General features: G+C 43.6%; 1 pseudogene; it reads right to left on the reverse strand.

Annotated features, from left to right (window-relative positions):
• Positions 1-13,232: 13,232 nt before the first annotated feature.
• Positions 13,233-14,991, reverse strand: LOC122907610 (annotated as a pseudogene).
• Between the last annotated feature and the right edge of the window lie 4,597 nt (positions 14,992-19,588).

A 19,588-nucleotide genomic window follows, 5' to 3' on the forward strand; every position in this document is an offset into this window, starting at 1 on the left:
AATCAGGTAGTGTAAGTTCTCCAACTTTGCTCTTTTTCAAAATGGTTTGGCTTTTCTCTGTTTTTTACATTTCTTTTTTTTAAAGATTTATTTATTTATTTTAGAGATAGAGAGGGGAATGCAGAGGGAGAGGGAGAGAATCCTCCAGCAGATTCCCTGCTGAGCACAGAGCCTGATATGGGGCTCAATCCCAGGATCCTGAGATCATGACCTGAGCGGAAATCAAGAGTCAGAGACTTAACTGACTGAGCCACCCAGGTGACTGCTTTTTTTGCATTTTGTATAACTTTTGAGGTCATGTCATCCAGTTCTACGAAAAAATGCTGGGATTTTGATAGGGATTTCGTGTAATTTCTAGATCAGTTTAGGAAGGATCACCCACTTAACAATATTGAGCTTTCTAATCTATGTACATAGTACATCTCTCCATTTATTCAGATCTTCAGATAGATATCTTGGCAATGTTTTATAGTTTTAGTGCATAGTTCTTCCACTTGTTTTGTAAATTTATTCCCAAGTATTTAATTTTTTTTGATGCTATTGTGAATGCAATTGTTTTATAATTTTAGTTTTGGATTATTTATTGTTAGTATATTGAAATACAATTAGTTTTATGTATTGGCCTTTTTATCCTGTAGACTTGATCTGGTTTACTAATTCTAGTGCGTTTTGGGGAAACTCCATAGAATTTTCTACATACAGGATCATGTTGTCTGTGAACAGACAATTATACTTCTTTCCTTTCCAATCTGTATACCCTTTTGTTTGTTTTTTTTTCTTGAGTATTTCACTTGCTAGAGATTGGTGTCTAGTTGAATAAAGGTGGTAACAGAAAATATCCTTCCCCATTCCCAGTCTCAACAGGAAAACATTAATTTTTTTCAGTCTTATTTATTTTATTTTTATTTTTTCACTTGTGAAACAGAAAAGTCATAACATAATATGTATCATTTTAACTGTTTTTAAGTGGACAGTTCAGCAACATTAATATCTTCACATTGTACAACTGTCACAACGTGATGTACAATATACACATCAACTGTACAATGTCCCGTGTTTTCCAACACGACATTGCCATCCATCTCCAGAATTCTTACTCTTCCTGCACTGGAACTCTGTGCTCATTAAACACTAACTCCCCACCTCCCTGTCTTTCCAGCTCTGGACAACCACCATTCTACCCTCTGCCTCAACAAATTACACTATTCTAGGTACTTTGTATCAGCGGAATCATACTGCATTTGTGTTTTTTTGTGACTGGCTTATTTCACTGAGCGTAATGTCCTCAAGTTTCCTCCATGCTGTAGCATGTGTCAGAAGTGCCTTCCTTTTAAGGTTGAATCGTATTCTATTGCTATATTCAGTCTTTACTAATAAGTATAGTGATAACTGTCAAGTGTTCATAGATGCCTGTAGCATATTGAGGAAGCCTCCTTTGAGTCCTAGTTTATTAAGAGGTTATATCACGAATATAATTGGATTTCAAGCAATGATTTTTCCATAGGTATTGAGGACCATGTGTTGTTGTTGTTTTTTGTCCTTTATCCTATTAATATAGTGAGTTTTGTTCTTGGATTTCTGGACGTTAAAACAACATTGCATTCCTGGGATAAATCCTACTTGGTCATGGTATAGAATCCTGTGCTACTTTCTAAGAGTTACATAGATCAAGCTCTTACCTGAAGGTCTTTGATCCATTTTGAATTCCTTTTTCTATATGATGGAAGGAAGAGGGTTCAGAATTGTCACTTTGCATGTGGATATCCAGTTGTCCCAGTGCCATTTGTTGAAAAGACTATTTTTCCCCATTGAAAGATCTTGGCATCCTAATTGAAAATCCATTGACTATAAAGTAGGGTTTATTTCTGGACTCTCAACTCTGATCCATTGTTCTATATTTCGATCCTTATGCCGTACACTAACTTGATCCCGTAACTTTGCCATAAGTTTTGCAATCAGGAATTACGAGTCTGTTCGTTTTCACTGTTGTTTTCGGTCATCTGGATCTGGCCTTTCTTAAAGTCCTTTTAACTTCACTTCACCTGGGAGAAACTGCCTTCGCTGAGTGTGAGTTAGGGGTATGCACAATGCCGGTGGTTCTTAAGCTTCGCAATGTCCAAGAATCACCTAGGGAGCTGCCAGTGAAGAGCTCCATCCAACACCAGTGAAGTGAGAACCTCCATAGTATGAGGCTTGAGGACTCTTAGAAGACTGCCCAGCTAAACTCAACCCAGTTTGCTGACTCTGAGAAGAATGAGCACATAAAATGGTGGTGGTTCTGACCTTCAGGCTGATTTGTTACACAGCAGTATATAATGGATATGCAATGTGTTTTAGAGGGTCTAACCTTGTCTAGAGAGTTTTTTACTTTAATGCTTCACTTTTGCTATAAGAATGTATGATAGGGGTGGTGTGTACTCTATCATGAGTTGGGGAGGGTAGACGTGACTATGAAATTATACATAAGTTATATATTTTAAAACTAAATTTTTAGAAAAGCTAAGCTTCCCTTGAGAAAGTTTCTTTTCTTCTTTAACAATCAGAACTATGTAACTGACCAGGTTTCCCTTTTCCGTTTGACCGGTAGTAAACAAAAAGTAAAAATTAAGGCTTAATCACAGTAACTATATAATTCCTTATAGTCTGCAATTTATGATTTTTCTGTTCCTTGTCTGTTATTAACTTTTATTTTACTTATATTTATGTTATCTATGATCCTATTATTTTATTCTTATTTATACTCAGTCAAGTTATTGTAGCTATCTTTGTGGCAAATCACTTTATTTATTTATGTATTTATTTATTTATTCATTTTAAGCAGGCACCTCACCCAACATGGGGCTCGAACTCACAACCCTGAGATCTAGAGTGGCATGCTTTAACTGACTGAGCCAGCCAAGTGCTCCTCTTTGTGGTACATCACTTTAAACCCCTTGTGGGTAGAAGTGGGCCATTAATAAATGCATGTAAGACTTTGACTTTTCCTTTAGAGAGCCAAAGATAGTAGGAAGAACTTTCTGTTCTCCGTTAATATATGTTTTGAGTGCTGAGATGAGACATGATAACTGGCTTGGGGTGAGAGGGCAGGAAAAGCCAGGTAAACCTTGATCAACTCAGTCAGGACTACTCCACAGGACAAGGATCCCGTGGAGTCGTCTACCATTTATCAGTCATCTCCTGTGCTGGAGACCTGCCTAAACCACTGCATTAAAAAAACTGGACTGGGTAAGGATGGCTGCTGGAGTTTGTGGACTTGGTGATTGTTTTCATATCTGTAAAATGGGTTGATCGAGCCTCCTTCACAGGAACTTTGAGAAGATTAAACGAGATAATATATTGAGAGTACCCACTAAAGTGTAACACAGGCAGGTTTGTAAATATTATCTCCTTTCCTCATCCCTTTCTTCAATTAGATGCTGTGATAACTTCCTAAAGCTATGTTTGTTATACAAAAAGAATGGACTTTGTTGGATGTGCAAATGAACTTTTCCCTGTCTGGTCAGAGAGAATTTCTAATCTTTTTTTGGTAGGGAGTAGGGGCGGTGGGTGGGGGACAGGGAATGAGAAGCAGGGAACCCCTTGTGGCTCAGGATAGACACTAGAAGCTTTGGATGGAATCGTCATTCTGAGACCTTGACTAGCAGAAACATTCTTTATTTTGAGAGGGGAGACAGGCTGAGGGAGAGAGAGAGTATCTCAGACAAACTCCTTGCTGAGACTGGAGCCCAGCGAGGGGTTTGATCTCATGACCCTGAGAACATGACCTGAGCCAAAATCAAGAGTTGGCCCCTCAACCAACTAGGTCACCCAGGCACCCGGAACAGCAGAAACATGTTCATGCTGGAAGACATTAGAAGAGAAAATAGATCCATAGCAGGGGAAGCAATGAGGTGTGGAATGAGAATTGCCAGCAGCAGCCTTCCTTGCAGAAGTGCCAGTAGGCAACAGAGAAGAGAACTCTATTGCCCCAAAACCGTCCCTTCTCCAGATTGCATTTCCTTGTGCTTCAGATCTACCTGCCCGCACCCCTTACTCTCCCATACCTTCTCAGTCTTGACCCAGGACACCAGCTGGCCAATAGCAGCGTCTCTTGGCCCGTTAGGGAATTGCCCCAGTACCCTCCACTTCTGATTGTCCTTGTTCTGCCAGGCTTGCCTGTAATAAACTGACAATTTTTCAAAGATTTTATTTATTTATTTATTTATTTAAGAGAGGGAGAGCGTGTGTGCGCGCGTGTGTGTGTGGGTGTGCACCATGGGTGTGCCTGTGCACAATAAAGAGAGAGAGAAAGATAGCTAGCATGGGCAGGTGGAAGGAACAGAGGGAGAGGGAGAAACAGACCCTGCGCTGAGCAGGGAGCCCAACTCTGGGCTCCATCCCAGGACTCTGGGATCATGACCTGAGCTGAAGGCGGATGCTTAACCGACTGAGCCACCTAGGCACTCCTAAACTAACAAAATGTTTAAAAAATGGAGATCGGGTGGTGGTAAGGCAAGAGGCATTCTTCTTTTGAGGTTACTGATTCTCAGAAGAGTATAGCGGAGCTTGAAGATTTTTTGGTTCGGTTGTTCCTAGGACTGCTCATTCTACCTCGATCACTTTTTACAATCCAATAACCCAATTTATGTTTGTATTTTAAGATGAAGATGAATTGCCTGGGTGGTGACATCTTTTATTCAGTAATGAGGAAAAGTCCTAGGCTTTACCTCAAGTTTTCCATTTTTATTTTCACCTCCCTCTCATAGCAACATAGATCTCTAGGGAGTTCTCCCAAACCTGCCACTCTGTTCATGTCTTGGCACACACTGCTCACTCTCCTGGAACAATGTCCCAATTTCTGTATGCCATGAAAATGTCTACCCAGTGTTCAATATTCCCATTTCATTTTCTCAGGAAGGCTATCAGAACCCTCCAACCCCTGTCCACTTCTGCTCTCTGTGCCTTTGTCAGACTTTGTTTTAATGGTTTACTCATAGGCCAGTACCCCATGATTTACCTTGAGTTCCCTGAATACAAAATCTCTGGATTATTCAAATTTGTATATCATTGAATCACTTGAATACAAATGATTCAAATCTGTATATGTATTTGCTCAAATACAGATTTGAATATATTTGAATATAAATGCTGTCCCTTGTGCAAGTGGGCATGATAGGCATTTCTGCAATTTTTTTTCCAATTTATTATTTTCAGAAAAACATTATTCATTATTTTTTCACCACACCCAGTGCTCCATGCAAGCCGTGCCCTCTATAATACCCACCACCTGGTACCCCTACCTCCCACCCCCCCCGCCACTTCAAACCCCTCAGACTGTTTTTCAGAGTCCATAGTCTCTCATGGTTCACCTCCCCTTCCAATTTACCCAAATTCCCTACTCCTCTCTAATGCCCCTTGTCCTCCATGCTATTTGTTATGCTCCACAAATAAGTGAAACCATATGATGATTGACTCTCTCTGCTTGACTTATTTCACTCAGCATAATCTCTTCCAGTCCTGTCCATGTTGCTACAAAAGTTGGGTATTCGTCCTTTCTGATGGAGGCATAATATAAGGAAGATGTGGTCCATATACACTATGGAGTATCATGCCTCCATCATTTCTGCAATTTTATGGTAAAAGAGAAAAAAAAACCTCATGAGGGAAATTTCTGAATGAAGGTACTTCCACAAGTTAACCCTCAAGAGTGGAGTTATTCCATCTCAGTGGTTGGTTCAAATGAAAATGACACCCTTTGGGGGACACTCCCGAAAAAGCTAGTAAATGTTCTCAAAGTTTTTTGTTTATCTGTAGGATGGCATGATGCCGTAAAATATATAATTATACATGGGAAGTATGTAATATGCCGGGTCATTAAAGATGTGATGCTAATTGAATCCATCTCCCCGCAAGAGTGTCTCTTAGAAATTAGTATTTAGGACCTGCTGTGGGGTGTAGCTGCACAGTACAGTTTAAATCAGAAGAAAGCAACACACAAGAAAAGTCAGCAAACCAGCCATCACATCAAACTTACCCAAATGTCACTTGCACAGACGTATATATCTTTTTTTAAGTGTCTCTCAATTTTTCATCATAATGGCACGATTCATTACTTCTTATTTATGCTTCCCAGGTGGATTATTTCATTTGGTTATTTTTTTTTAAGTTTGTTTGTTTGTTTATTAGTAATCTCTACACCCAGTTTGGGGCTTGAACTCATGACCCAGAGATCAAGTCCCATGCTTTTTCCACAGAGCCAGCTGGGCGCCCTGCAGGTGGCCTATTTCATTTAGTACGTTTAAACATTTAAGGGCATGGGTGATTTGCAGGCAGCTCGCTCCTCAGTTCTATGGTTGATACCCTCGAAGATCGGTTCCCGATCCAACTGAAGGTTTAAAATCATTCAGATGAAAGGGCAGATGTATTCAAAGAAGCTTGAAGCAAATCAAGGGTCACGTGTGCTCTCTTTTAAACACGTGTCCCGTCTTAAAATTGAACTTAGACTTCATTAGTATTCTGCGGAGGTCACTTTTTCTCCTCCCAATCTCCTCCTCCTGCTTCTTTCCCCAGATCAGAGGGGCTGAGATTGTTTGTATTCCACGGACATATTTTGATTCTGGATGGTTTGTGCCAAGCGCTGCAGAGGACTTTATCTCGATGCTCATGGTATCCTAGAGTCGGGTTGCAACACCGAGGTGCTGGGAGCCAGTGCCAGGAGTGGAGGGAGGAGTAGAGCAGCTCTATCCTCATACAGCTGGGGAACCCCTGAAACCCTCAGGGGAGGACTTAAAGTCACATCCCATCGTGAAGGGAGCATGCCTCTGTGTCACTGTCTCTCATGATAGCAGAGTTTGTAATGCTGTAGAATAGAAAGCAGACGTGTTTTGACTTAAAACATAAGTTTAAAAAGTATGCAAGCCATCTGCCTCTTTCTTTCTTTCTCTTTTTTTTTTCCTTTTTTTTTGTGCAGAAGAGAGGCTGGAAGAATAAATATATATTTTAAAAATTTTATTTATTTGACAGAGAGAGAGAGAGAGAGAGAGCGCAAGCAGGCAGAGTGGCAGGCAGAGGAAGAGGTAGAAGCAGGTTCCCTGCTGAGCAGAGAGAGCCCTACATGGGTATTGATTCTGGACCCTGGGATCATGATCTGAGCTGAAGGCAGATGCTTAAGAGACTGAACCACCCAGACACCTCGGAGAGGCTGGGAAAATAAACATTTTTGAGCTAAGCACGTTTTCAGGCACCTGTTAGCTGAGACTTTTTTTAAGTAATACTCCCATATTTGATAGGGGACTTTAGCTTCAGCATGAGAGAGGAAATAAGTGCTACCAGAATGATAAAACTTGGGCATAGAAAGTGACCTTAGAGTCATTATCTTGGCATCTTGGGGTGGCCCAGAGAGCCCATGGGTCAGTCTCATAGTTTCAAGGGTCAATGTTCTCCCATATTGGCTGGAGCAAGTCTTCTCTGCCTATTTTATTTTAGTTTTTTTGTATGTAGTGCCTAGCATAAAATATCTTTGAACCAAAAGGCTGGCCATCACCATACACTGTCCCAGTAACTACCATTTGCAAAGCGCCATATCCGGCGTTGCATTTCTCTTTCCTCCTTGCATCTGCCAATTCTTGTTTCATTTGATTTTATAAGTTTTTTTTAAATTGTGGTGAAATAGAGGTAAATAACAGAATTCACCATTTGCCATCTTACCCTCTTTTCGATGTACAATTCAATGACATTAAGCACATCCACAATGTTGTAGAAGGATCACCGTTATTGACTCCCAAAACTTTTCCACCACCGAAACAGAAACTCTATAAGCATTAAGCCATAACTCCCCATTCTCCCACTCCCATCCCCTGGAAACCCCGATTATCCTTTCCGTGTCTCTCAATTTTCCTATTCTAGATGTTTCCTATAGGTGGAACCGTACAATACTTGACCTTCTGTGTTTGGCTTATTTCCTTTTACATAACGTTTTCAAGGTTCCTCCATGTTGGATCAGAACTTCATTCCTTTTTTTAGGACCAAATAATATTTCATTGTATATATACACAATGTTTTGTTTATCTATTCATCTGTGGCTAGTCGCTTGGGTTGTTTCTACCTTTTGGCTACTGAGTAATGCTGCAGTAAACCCTGGTGGACAAGTATCTGTTTGAACACTTGTTTTCAGTTCTTTGGGGTCTATACCTATGAGTGCAATTGCTGGGTTGCACCATTTTACATTCTCATTCCAATTTCTCTACATATTCACCAACATTTGTTGTTTTCTATTTTTTTATTTGTTCATTTTTTATAATGACCATCGTAATGGATGGGAGATGGTAATTCACTGTGGTTTTGATTTACATTTCCCTAATGATTAATGATGGTGAGCATTTTTTTATGTGCTTGATGGCCATTTGTGTATCTTCTTTGGAGAAATGTTTATGTCCTTTACCCATTTCTTAAATTTGGTGGTTTGTCTTGTTGAGTGTTGGGAGTTCTTTATATGATCTGGATAGCAAACCTTCATCAGATATTCGATCTGAAAATATTTTCTTCCATTCTATAGCTTGTCTTTTTGTTTTCTTGATAATGTCTCTGGTGCACAAAATTTTTTTAATTTTTAATTTTTTAATGGCTAAATCTGATTTATCTGTTTTTCCTTTTGTTGCCTGTGCTTTTGATGTCATACTTAAGAATCCATTGCCAAATCCAAGGCCGTAAAAATTTACTCCTGTGTTTTTTTCCTAAGAATTTTATGGTTTTAGACCTTCTAATTTAGGTCATTGATCTGTCTGAGTTAATTTTTGTGTATGGTGTATGATAGTGGCCCAACTTCATTCTTTTGCATATGGAAGGAAATCCATTTTCCCCAGAAACATCTGTTGATAGGACTGTTCTTTCCCCTTTGAATGGACTTGGCTTCCTCAATGAAAATTGTTTGACTGTAGACACATGAACTTATCTTTAGACTCCATTCTATTCTGTTGGTTGAACTGTCTGTCCTTATCCCTGCACCACACTCAAATGATTACTGTACTTTTGTGGTAAGTTTTGAAGTTTTGTGATAAGTTCTTCTTTCTCACATTTCTTTTCATTATCCATGGCTCCTTGCAACTCCATATGCACTTGAGAATCAACTTTTACATTTTTCCAAAAAACCCCTGCTTATTTTCCTTTGTTCTCTTCCCTTGAGGAGCACTGGAACAACTACCTTCCTCCCTGAGGGCCACCCTGGTGCCAGCTCCCCTCAGGCATGATCCTTATCACAGGTTCTAGTCCCACTTGCTTCCCAGGACAGGTTAATCATCTCCTTGGATGCAGACTGCCAAGAGTCTGGCTCCCTCAACCCTTTTATCAACATTATACACATGAGGATGAGGCAACTTTGAGTTCCCACCCATGAAGCTCCTTTTGGAGATTTAAGAATCTCTTCTGACTTGGGGATAATGCTTTTTTGAGCAGTATTCAGGAAGTGCAGAGCAAACTGGTGGGATTGGGACTTAGAGACCATGTCTATGAATTGAAATGAATATGCTTATATTCTATCTCTGTCTTTTTCATCCACTAACTCCATTTACATGGACCTTTGGGGTGTTGGCTATTGTCTCAGCATGAATTTGTTGAGCACCTAATATGCACTAGGTTTTGTAGTATAGCAAATACATAAGAAGTTCCAAATTCATAACTTCAAGGAGTTTATAATCTCATAGGGGAGTTTGCATGGCATATAAATGTTCCAAACATCTCAAACATGAGAATGATACTTTATTTAATATCATACACATCTTGTAGTATAAATACATGTGATTAGGGCTCAGCCAAGAGTGCCCCATGAGCTGTAGCACCACCGAGAGTTGTGTGGACAAGTAAGTATATGAATTAGGTCTTGAAAGCCAGGTAGAATTTCCAAAAGTATGGAAGAAGGGAGGGGAGCTCCTTGTAGGTACAAGAGGTATGATTAGGGGAGATAACCACAAAATCCAAGACATAGTGGGAGTGAATTTAATGCCTCTGCCAACTAGTAGGAATCTGTCTTAGTGCAGCCCACTCATATTCAAGTGCAGAGTAGACCAAGTTGCAGGGTGGGGACAAATTAAGAGGGCCCTGAATCAGAAGGAATTGTTTGGAGTCATTGTTGTCCTAGGACCTATGAAATCATCTTATGCAGGTTTTGGTAGCCAGTTTCCAGAGGGCTCATTGTTCTCAAGGCAGCATATGGCCCTCATGGCCACATCAACTGGGTGCAGGTGCTTGAAACAATCCCCCATCTGTCTCCAGATTTTATTCTGTGGTCACCACCCTGGTCAAGACTCTTGTCACCCCACACCCGGAATGACTGAGATGGTCTTTGACCTGCTCTGTCTGGCCGCAGGCTCACCTCTGCTCCAAACCACACGGCAGAACATTGCCATTGAATGTGCTTACAATGGCATCAACATCATGGTGTTCCTTTGCTCAAGAGTGTCTTAGAGGTTGGATCTCCATGACCATTCTCACTTTATGTGTCCTGCAAATTTCCTGCTGGACCATAAACATGCCATTAAAATGTGGTACATTTATTCAGCTTTTCACCCATTTCCTGGTCATCTGGTACACCTTAGGCAGAGACAGTGTGATTGGCTGAATTGTGTGCCCTCAAAATTCATACATCAAAGTCCTATCCCCCAGGACCTCAGAGTGTGACTGTATTTGGAGACCGGATCTTTGAAGAGGCGATTAAATTAAAATGAAGTCAGTAGGGTAGACTCTAATCCAATCTGACTGGTGTTCTTATGAGAGGAGGGGGTTAGGACACAGATAGACACAGAGAGAAGACCAAGTGAGGATCTGGAGAGCAGAAGGCATCTGCAAAGCCAGGGAGAGAGGCTCCAGGAGAAACCAGTCCTGCCAACACCTGGATCCTGGACTCCCAGCCTCCAGAATGGAGAAAATAAATGTGTGTTGTTTAAATGCCCCCCAATCTGTGGTACTCTGTTGTGGCAGCCTGAGAGGCTGGACACAGGCACATTGCCAGTTGTCCCTCAGTAGTGGCACCTCTCCCTTCACACGCCACACTCATTCCCTCCACTTCCCTCACATGTCTGCTCCTCTGCCTGCCTTCATCTAGACCAACTTCCTCCTCAAGCCCAGCTCAATCCCTCAGGCCTCTTCTCTGACCACCCCAACCAGCAGGGCTCTCTCTCCTTCAGTCATAACATCCATCCCAATTTATTCTCACATCATCTTTTGTGCATTGTCTTCTCCCTCAAGCTCATAAAACTTCCCAAGGTCGATGTCCGTGTGACTTTCCCCTTATCTCCTTCAAAGAGAGAGAGAGCGAAGGTGTGAAGGAAGGAAAGGAATCAAGAGTGACTGATTTCTGCATGTTTGCCTTGAGCTGTTGTGTGGACTGTGGTGCATAGTGAGATAGTAAAGACTAAGTGAGGAAAAGATTTGGGTACTTATATGTGTACACACTATTTTCTTATAAAAATTGTATCATGCTATACAGTAGTCCCTCCTTATCCATGGGAGATATGTTCCAAGAAACCCAGTGGATGCCTGAAGCCACAGATAGTACCCAACCATATATATACTATGTTTTTTTCTATACATGCATACTTAAGATGAAATTTAATTTATAAATTAGACATGGTAAGAGACTAATAATAACGAATAATAATAAAACAATTATGGGAATATACTGTAACAGAAGTTAGGTGAATGTGGTCTCTCAAAATATCTTACTGTACTCATCCTGCTTCCTCTTGTGATGGTGTGACATGATCAAATATGTTTGTGAGGAGATAAAGTTAGGTGAGGAATGTTGGCATTGTGATGTAGCGTTAGGCTCCTACCAACCTTCTGCCAACATATCAGAAGGAGGATCAAATGCTTCTGGACTGAGGTTGACTGTGGGAAGCTGAAACTGCAGATAAGGGGGGGACTACAGTCCATATTGTTTTGTAACTCAGTTTTCTTTTTTTTTTTTTTAAAGATTTTATTTATTTATTTGAGAGAGAGAGTGTGAGAGAGAGCATGAGCGAGGAGAAGGTCAGAGAGCGAAGCAGACTCCCCATGGAGCTGGGAGCCTGATGTGGGACTCGATCCCGGGACTCCAGGATCACGCCCTGAGCCGAAGGCAGTCGTCCAACCAACTGCGCCACCCAGGCGTCCCGTAACTCAGTTTTCTAACCTAGCGATACTCATATGACATCTTCCAAGTAGTATTTACAAATCTACCACATTCTTCTTTTTACCAGTTTTAATTCACTTTATGTGAATTATGTGGGGGCAATAGCCAAAATATGGAAATAACCCAGATGTCCACTGATGGATTAATGGATAAAGAAGATGTGGATATATATCTATGTGTGTGTGTGTGTGTGTGTGTGTGTGTGTGTGTGTGTTGTGTGACACATAGATATACGTAATGGAATATTACTCAGCCATCAAAAAAGATGAAGCTTTGCCATTTCAATGACATGGATAGAACTAGAAGGTACTATGATAAGTGAAATCAGTCAGAGAGAGACAATTATCATGTACAACTTCACTCATATGTGGAATGTAAGAGACAAAACTGACGAACATAGGGGAAGGGAAGGAACAATAAGATGAAAACAAAGAAGGAGATAAACCGGAAGAGGCTCTTAACTCTAGGGAACAATTGGAGGGTTGCTGGAGGGGAGGTAGGTGGGGGATAGGGTAATTGGGTGATTAAGAAAGGCATTAAGAAAGGCACTTGAGGGCGCCTGGGTGGCTCAGTGGGTTAAGCCGCTGCCTTCGGCTCGGGTCCTGATCTCAGGGTCCTGGGATTGAGTCCCGCATCGGGCTCTCTGCTCAGCAGGGAGCCTGCTTCCTCCTCCCTCTCTGCCTGCCTCTCTGCCTACTTGTGATCTCTCTCTGTCAAATAAATAATAACTTAAATCTTTTAAAAAAAAAAAAAAAAAAAAAGAAAGGCACTTGAAGTAATGAGCCCTGGGTGTTGCATGCGGCTGATAAATCACTAAATTCTAGGGGTGCCTGTGTGGCTCTGTTGGTTGAGTGGCTGCCTTCAGCTTGGGTCATGATCCCAGGGTCCTGGGTGGGATAGAGCTCCATGTCAGGGTGTCTGCTCAGTGGGGAGTCTGCTTCTCCCTCTCCCTCTGCCCCTCCCACCTATTTGTGTGCTCTCTTTCTCTCAAATAAATAAATAAAATCTTTTGAAAAATCACTAAATTCTACTTCTGAAACTAATAAGAACAGTCTATGCTAATTACATTGAATTTAAATAGAAAATTTAATTAAAAAAAAAACTGTGGGTGGCCACAGCTGGAGCCTGGGGCCTCTATGTGGAGACTGGTGTGGGTCTTTACAAGATGGTCAGTGAATCCCTAATAGAGAGACTTGGTAAACACGGTCTCTTTCCAGACGCCAGGGGTGGGACCGCTGTAGGTCTTGGAAAGGTGTCAGAAGTGGCCTTGACGAAGTTGCCCAGGGTGGCAGTGCAGTCCCTGGCCAAGGGGGAGCAGTCGTCTATACTGGCCATCATCAGTAGCTTCTTGGGCACAGGGGTTGAGACAATGCTAGTGCCTCTGGTGGCAGGGGTGGGAGGCGCCCTGGCACAGCCACAGCAGCTGGTCACCTTGCCTGGGACAGTGTGGAGCTTGCCGATCTTGTTCCTCTGGTAACCTCGCCACGTGTAGATGACGGAGATCTTGACCAGGGTGATGGCCCCATGGATGGTAGTGGCCACCTCTTTGGAGCACTTAACACCCAGACCAACATGTCCATTGTAAAATCTAATGACGGCAAATGCCTTGAACCTGGTTGCCTGGCCAGAATGGGTCTGCTTGACACAGGCATACTCTCCAAAACCAGAAAAAAAAGGCAATGATTTCAGAGTCCTTGATGGGCAAGGAGAAGAGACAGATCTCCACAGACTTGATCTTCATGTCTTTGACCAAGTGACCCAGATTGGTGATGGTCCTTGGCCTTGTCCTGTGTTGCCTCTGCGACCTCTCGTTCCAGACCTCCCTCCTGCAGCACTGGCATCATACACCACTCCGTATTTTCTTGGACAAGAAGCTACCACATTCTCTTTAATATGTATAGTATTCCATGTATTTTTAGCAGGAAAAACATCAATGGCATTAATTTTACTAAAACTCTTAAAATCTATAATGTGGGTGAATATACACTTTATTCCAAGACTGGTCTAGGTTGCTTTCAGAAAGCAAGGATGCGTTAGAGCTCAAATTCTCTATGGGAAGGACCACAGAAGCCACTCCTGGAGCTCCCATGTTTTAGACACACAGAAACAGAGACCTGGGTGGGCTTTAATGACTTTTCTAAGGTCATTGCCGTGGTAACTGCTCAAACCAGTGAAGAATCCAAACCTCCCGTGTCGTTCCCACTCTATCCTGGTGCTGCTGAAACAGAGACCAGGGATCCCTTTCCTGGGACTGCTGTGCTGGGTTCTATTCCTTTAGCCTAAGAGTCATTTTTATTAACAAGAAATCAAAAAACAGAACTAAACGTGACCCTGGAGGTCAGCTGGTCTAACATCATCTTATAGATGAGCGCACTGAGCGTTTCCTGGGGAGGGTTCTGAACATGATAAATACATCATATGATGAAACTGTGTAGCATGTGGCCTTACTGTAAAATCATAAATCTGGGGGCACCTGGGTGGCTCAGTTGGTTGAGGGTCCGACTCTCAGTTTCGACTCAGGTCGTGATCTCAGGGTTGTGAGATCGAGCCCCTCCACATGGGACTCACACTCAGACTAAGTGTTGGATGATTGGAATCCAGAGGAGAGCTCCCTACAGGCTTCAACCCTACAAGGCAGGTGACGGCTGGACTGTGTCTTGAAGAACACAAGGAGGTGATGCAGAAAGCGTCAGGGAGCGAAGTGGAGGTGGATCAGGGTGATTAGAGGCCTGGAGAACAGCCGGTGCAAGGCTTGGGTCTGTGCAAGGGCTTGCCACACTTGGCGGACTGCTTGCTTTTCTCTTGGGGGGCTCCTCAGAGCAGTAAGAGGAACAGCTGCGCCATGGCATGCACGGCCTTACAGTCTAAGCAAACCCCCCCCCAAAAAACAAAAAAGCCCTGAAACTAAAAAAACAATAACAAAAAAACTCACAAGTAATAATAAAATTTTATTCTGACAGTTAGTGGCATTGGAAAAGTGTAGGTGGGGTCACACGGGTTTTTATCAAGCTCATGGGGGGCATTGAAAGCACTGGACTTTATTCTTGTGTCCTGCAGCCAGGGGCCAGGCAGGAAATTGCTTTATTAATTCAATCCAAAAAAATTCATTTAATTTTTTAATCTCTTGCAGGTGAGAAAACTGATGCTCAGAGAAGCTGAAGCAACCCCCCAGAGGTACGCAGGTAGTAAGCAGGGCGGAGACAGCAGGCTGCCTGCCTCAGGGCAGCTCCGTGGATGAGGGTGTCCAGAGCTAACGTAGAGCAAGGGAGGACGACCAGCGAGGACAGATGTGAGGGTTACCTCAGAGGCAGATTTTTGAGGACCCAGGTGCGGGGTGAAAAAGAGGAAAGCATCTGGAATTGTCCAAAGTTTCTGGCCTGGACAGTGAGAGGTGGTGGCGTTTGCTGTGGTGGGGAGAGGAAGAAGGAGCTGGAGAAAGGAAGGGAGCACAGGCTGTGTGCTGATACGGGGCAGAAAAGGGTCGATGACATGGGGAGCCCAAAGCCCCCAGCAGGTGTGCAAGAGTGAGGCAGGGCATCTGGTGAAGGGTATTGGGGAAAAGGTCCAACCAAGCAGGCCAGGTCATTGTATGATGAGGATAAAAGCAGTTTAGGCAGGTGAGGTTGCAAGGGAGAACATTCTAGAGAGAAGAAACAGATAGGCATGCAGGAGGTTATACTGAGGGAGAGACAGCGGTAGATTTTGGTGAAGGTGTGCTCACCATCTGTGACCTTGAATGGCAGCCAGAGTAAGGCTCTTTGGGCTGAGGGGTAGAAATCCTTGGCTGGGCTTGGGGAAGGGAAATCTGTCAGGGTTGATCTAGGTTGATCTGGGATGGGTAGAGAATGGAACTGAGGAGACCAGCCAGGAGGTTTGCAGTGGAGCATTGGGAAAGGGGGCGGGAGCCTGGATTGGGCGGGGACACGGATGTGGGACAGAAGAGGGCAGCGTGAGAGATCAGTGCACATGAGGTCGATATGCTTTCAGAGCCAGATGTGAGACTAAAGATGAGGAGGTCACCCAAGATCATTTTGAAAGCTTTGAGCTCGGGTTGAAAGAATTCAGTCCGGTTTTGGCAATGCTGACTTATGACAGCAATCACCTCTCCAGGCAGTGTGGCCCAGAGGAAGGTTGAAAGTTAGTCCAGAGAAAGTTCAAGACCAGAGGTAAAGTCTTGGGGTCGTCCTCCTGGTGGTCATAACTGAAGTCTTGCCAAGGGCTCGCATTGTTGAGGGCAGAGTGGACAGACACAGAGCAAAGGGCTAGAAACAGCCTTGTGGCGCAGCCCATGGATAGAGGAGGTGGTGGAGGGGAGAACTGGGGCAGAATTTATTCTGCTAATAAAATCAGGTATGGGGCACCTGGGTGGCTCAGTGGGTTAAGCCTCTGCCTTTGGCTCAGGTCATGATCTCAGGGTCCTGGGATCAAGCCCCGAATCGGGCTCTCTGCTCAGCAGGAAGCTTGCTTCCTGCCCCCACCCCACCCCACTTCTCTGCCTACTGTAAACTCTGTCAAATAAATAAAGTCTTTAAAAAAAAATCAGGTACAACTCCAAGAGGAGACATGGGAGAAGACCCCAGCTGGGTCTATAACGGATTGTACATGAGATGGCACACGTATTTTTGCTGCATGAATGTCATGGACTCCTATTCTATACTTTGTAAAGGTCATAGCTACTGAACAACAAACATGTGTTTGTTTGTTTGTTTCTTCAGGGAAATGATTTTTCTATTATTCTGCTTCTGCACCAGTAGTTTCGTATATATGCAAAACCCATTGTTTGGGGGGAATAAAAAAGACTTTTCCAAGTACTAACAGAGACCAAAAGAGAATATGGCAAACAGCACATATGCGAGATATTAGGGTCTGACCCAGCACACCCAGGTTGTTCCGAGGGCCTGATAGGTTTCCTCCCAAAGGGCAGTAGGGCTCTCCACAGCAGGGCCTCAACAGTGGGATAGCTTCTTCGGGTCTCTGTGTGGGCTTCTCTCTTCCAAGGATTGGCCTGGCTATTTCCACTTGACTGGCTTCCTTCTGCCCGCCTCACACAGGAGTCCCTTCTCTGCCTTTTGGCATCTGGAATCTGGACAGGAAGGCTGCCCACCCCGGGCCCATGTCCTCTCCTTCATTGCTCATCATGAGTGATGTCTCACCTTGACCCTAAGAATCACGTCGGTCTTCCGATGAGATCTTGACTCTACTCGGGGCCAAGAGTACAGTGATGGGTTAAAGAGAGCAAAACCTTAGAAATGATGAAATAACACGGTGTGGGCTTGGGGTGTCTGAGAGCACAAGGCAGGGTTCTCCCAGAGTCAGATGTAGCAACATTGTCACAGTTGAGGAGACCAGGACAGAGAAAGGTCCTCTGGAAAATGATAAGGGCACCGGTGGGAAGGAAGGATTGATCAGAGCGATCTCAAGGGTTTTCAGAGTGAGTGTGGAGGTGATGGAAACTGGAGGCATCTGATCTCTCCTCTCCTACCTTGGAAGAACTGTGATTCCTTCTTTCTTCCTCATCCCATACAATGTGGCTCCCAGTCCCTACTCGGTCACTAGTCTGGGTGGGACAGCCAGGCAGAAGGGAGGCCTCCTGTCCCTTCTGGACTCACTGCGCTCTGCCTTTCTGAACACCAACCAGCTCCTGATGCCCATTTGGAACGTGCGTCCCAGTCAGGGTTTCCATCTCTCCATCTCTCCCTCCCTTGCGAGCCCTGCTTTCTCTACCTTTGCCGTCCTGTGAAAGGCCTAAACCAGGTCATCGATTTTAGCTGTGCGAGGACAGGAAAATCACACTGGGGTGGGGGGAGACGTGCAAACATAAATGTTCATTCGCTTCTGTTTTGGAACCACTTTTATCACAAGGGACGTAGAGTGAATCAAATAACGTATACCAAGTGATGGATTTTCAGGCTATAGATCTTAACGTCTTCTTTCTGAACCCAGGCTGGTTTCCCCCATCTACCAAACATGCCACTTTTGCTCCCAGGACTACCAAGCCTCTTCTTGGTGAGGACGTTCTAAAGAAGGGACTGTGTCCAGGTTTCCCTGTGGAATTCCACAGAAGTATGACAAGAGTGTTCATGACTCAGCCTCGCTACTGCAGGAAGTTTCAGGATGGGTCCTGTAGTGGACAGCCTCTTTCCTCCAAGAACATTTTCAAGATAACTATTTATCTCTTACTCCCTGTGCTTTATTGCTGTGGACATCCTTGTGGCTGTTTTTTGGCAGAATGCTGGGTCTTGGGTGACAGGGCTACGCCTGAGGTAGCCACTCATGGAAATAGGATGCAAAAGATTTAGAGTCTAGATTCTGATGCTAATGCATATTATGACCCTAGGTAAGTCATGTCCCCTCTCCGGGGCTCAGTTCTCTCACCCACAAATGAAAGGCATGGGTAAGATTAGTGAGGTGCTGGTAAATCTTTAACAACCAGCTCTTGATGGTGGAAGAGGGGAGAAAGAAGCCCTGACTTGTAGTGTTTGTTAATTTCTGTGGTGTGACTATCCCACCAAAGTCAACAGGCTCATAAATTTCCTAAAAATTTAACTATGGGTTTGGGTAAGACAGTACCAGTCAGTTCCAACTTTGGATAAGATCAATGATACACATATTTTAATCCTGAAATTCTTTTATATTTAGATCTAAAAGTCCCTTTTGGCCTTAAAATGCTACAGACATTGAATGATGTTTTAGAAAAATTGTCAGGTTACATCCAAAACCTAATTCACAGGGCTCACTTGCTGCGTAAGTTCATTGGCATCCTGATTGAACCTGGCTTTGGTCCAGATTCAGAGCTATCCTCCCTCTTGAACAAGCAGCCCTCGTCCAAGGCCTTTGAACTGGAAGAGCTCTGAGGCTATCATGGCCTGGGAGTTGGGACCTTGGGTCTTGAAACTGCAGGAGTCATTCTAGAGTGGTTCTTGCCTTCCCTTGAGTGGTCAGATGGGTTATGATTCATTACCATGTGATTTCAGCCACTGTTTCCCAGGATGCCTGGAAGCAAGGAAGGCCTGAGAGCATGGAGCAGACAGAGGAAAAACAGGGAGGAGGAGAGAGGGACATGCCTAGGGTAGGGCCTCTGCTGAGTCGTAAGCAGGTGTGAGTCACTCCCGTCTCCCTTGGTAGCCACACCTTTGGCCCAAGTTCTGAATGCCAGGTGGAGAATTTGCCTACACCGAGCTCCCTTGATCAAGTCAGAACAGGTTTCCCGAGAAAGCATTCCCATTAAATTAATGGAATCAAAATAAGCTGATCTATCTTAAAATGTGGTTTATGTATTTTTTTGATTTTTTTTTTGTTTTTGTTTTTGGTTGTTTGTTTTCCTAAGCATTGAGAGAGGACCCTGAAATTGTAGAAGAGAGAAAAGAGGAAGAAGCATACTTTGACATCTGGGAGGCTGGAGGTTGGTGGGGGGGTGGGGGGGTGTGGTGGAGGGGTGGGGTGGGG

The sequence above is a fragment of the Neovison vison genome, chromosome 1 (genome assembly GCF_020171115.1).
Source record: "Neovison vison isolate M4711 chromosome 1, ASM_NN_V1, whole genome shotgun sequence".
Lineage (NCBI taxonomy): Eukaryota > Metazoa > Chordata > Mammalia > Carnivora > Mustelidae > Neogale > Neogale vison.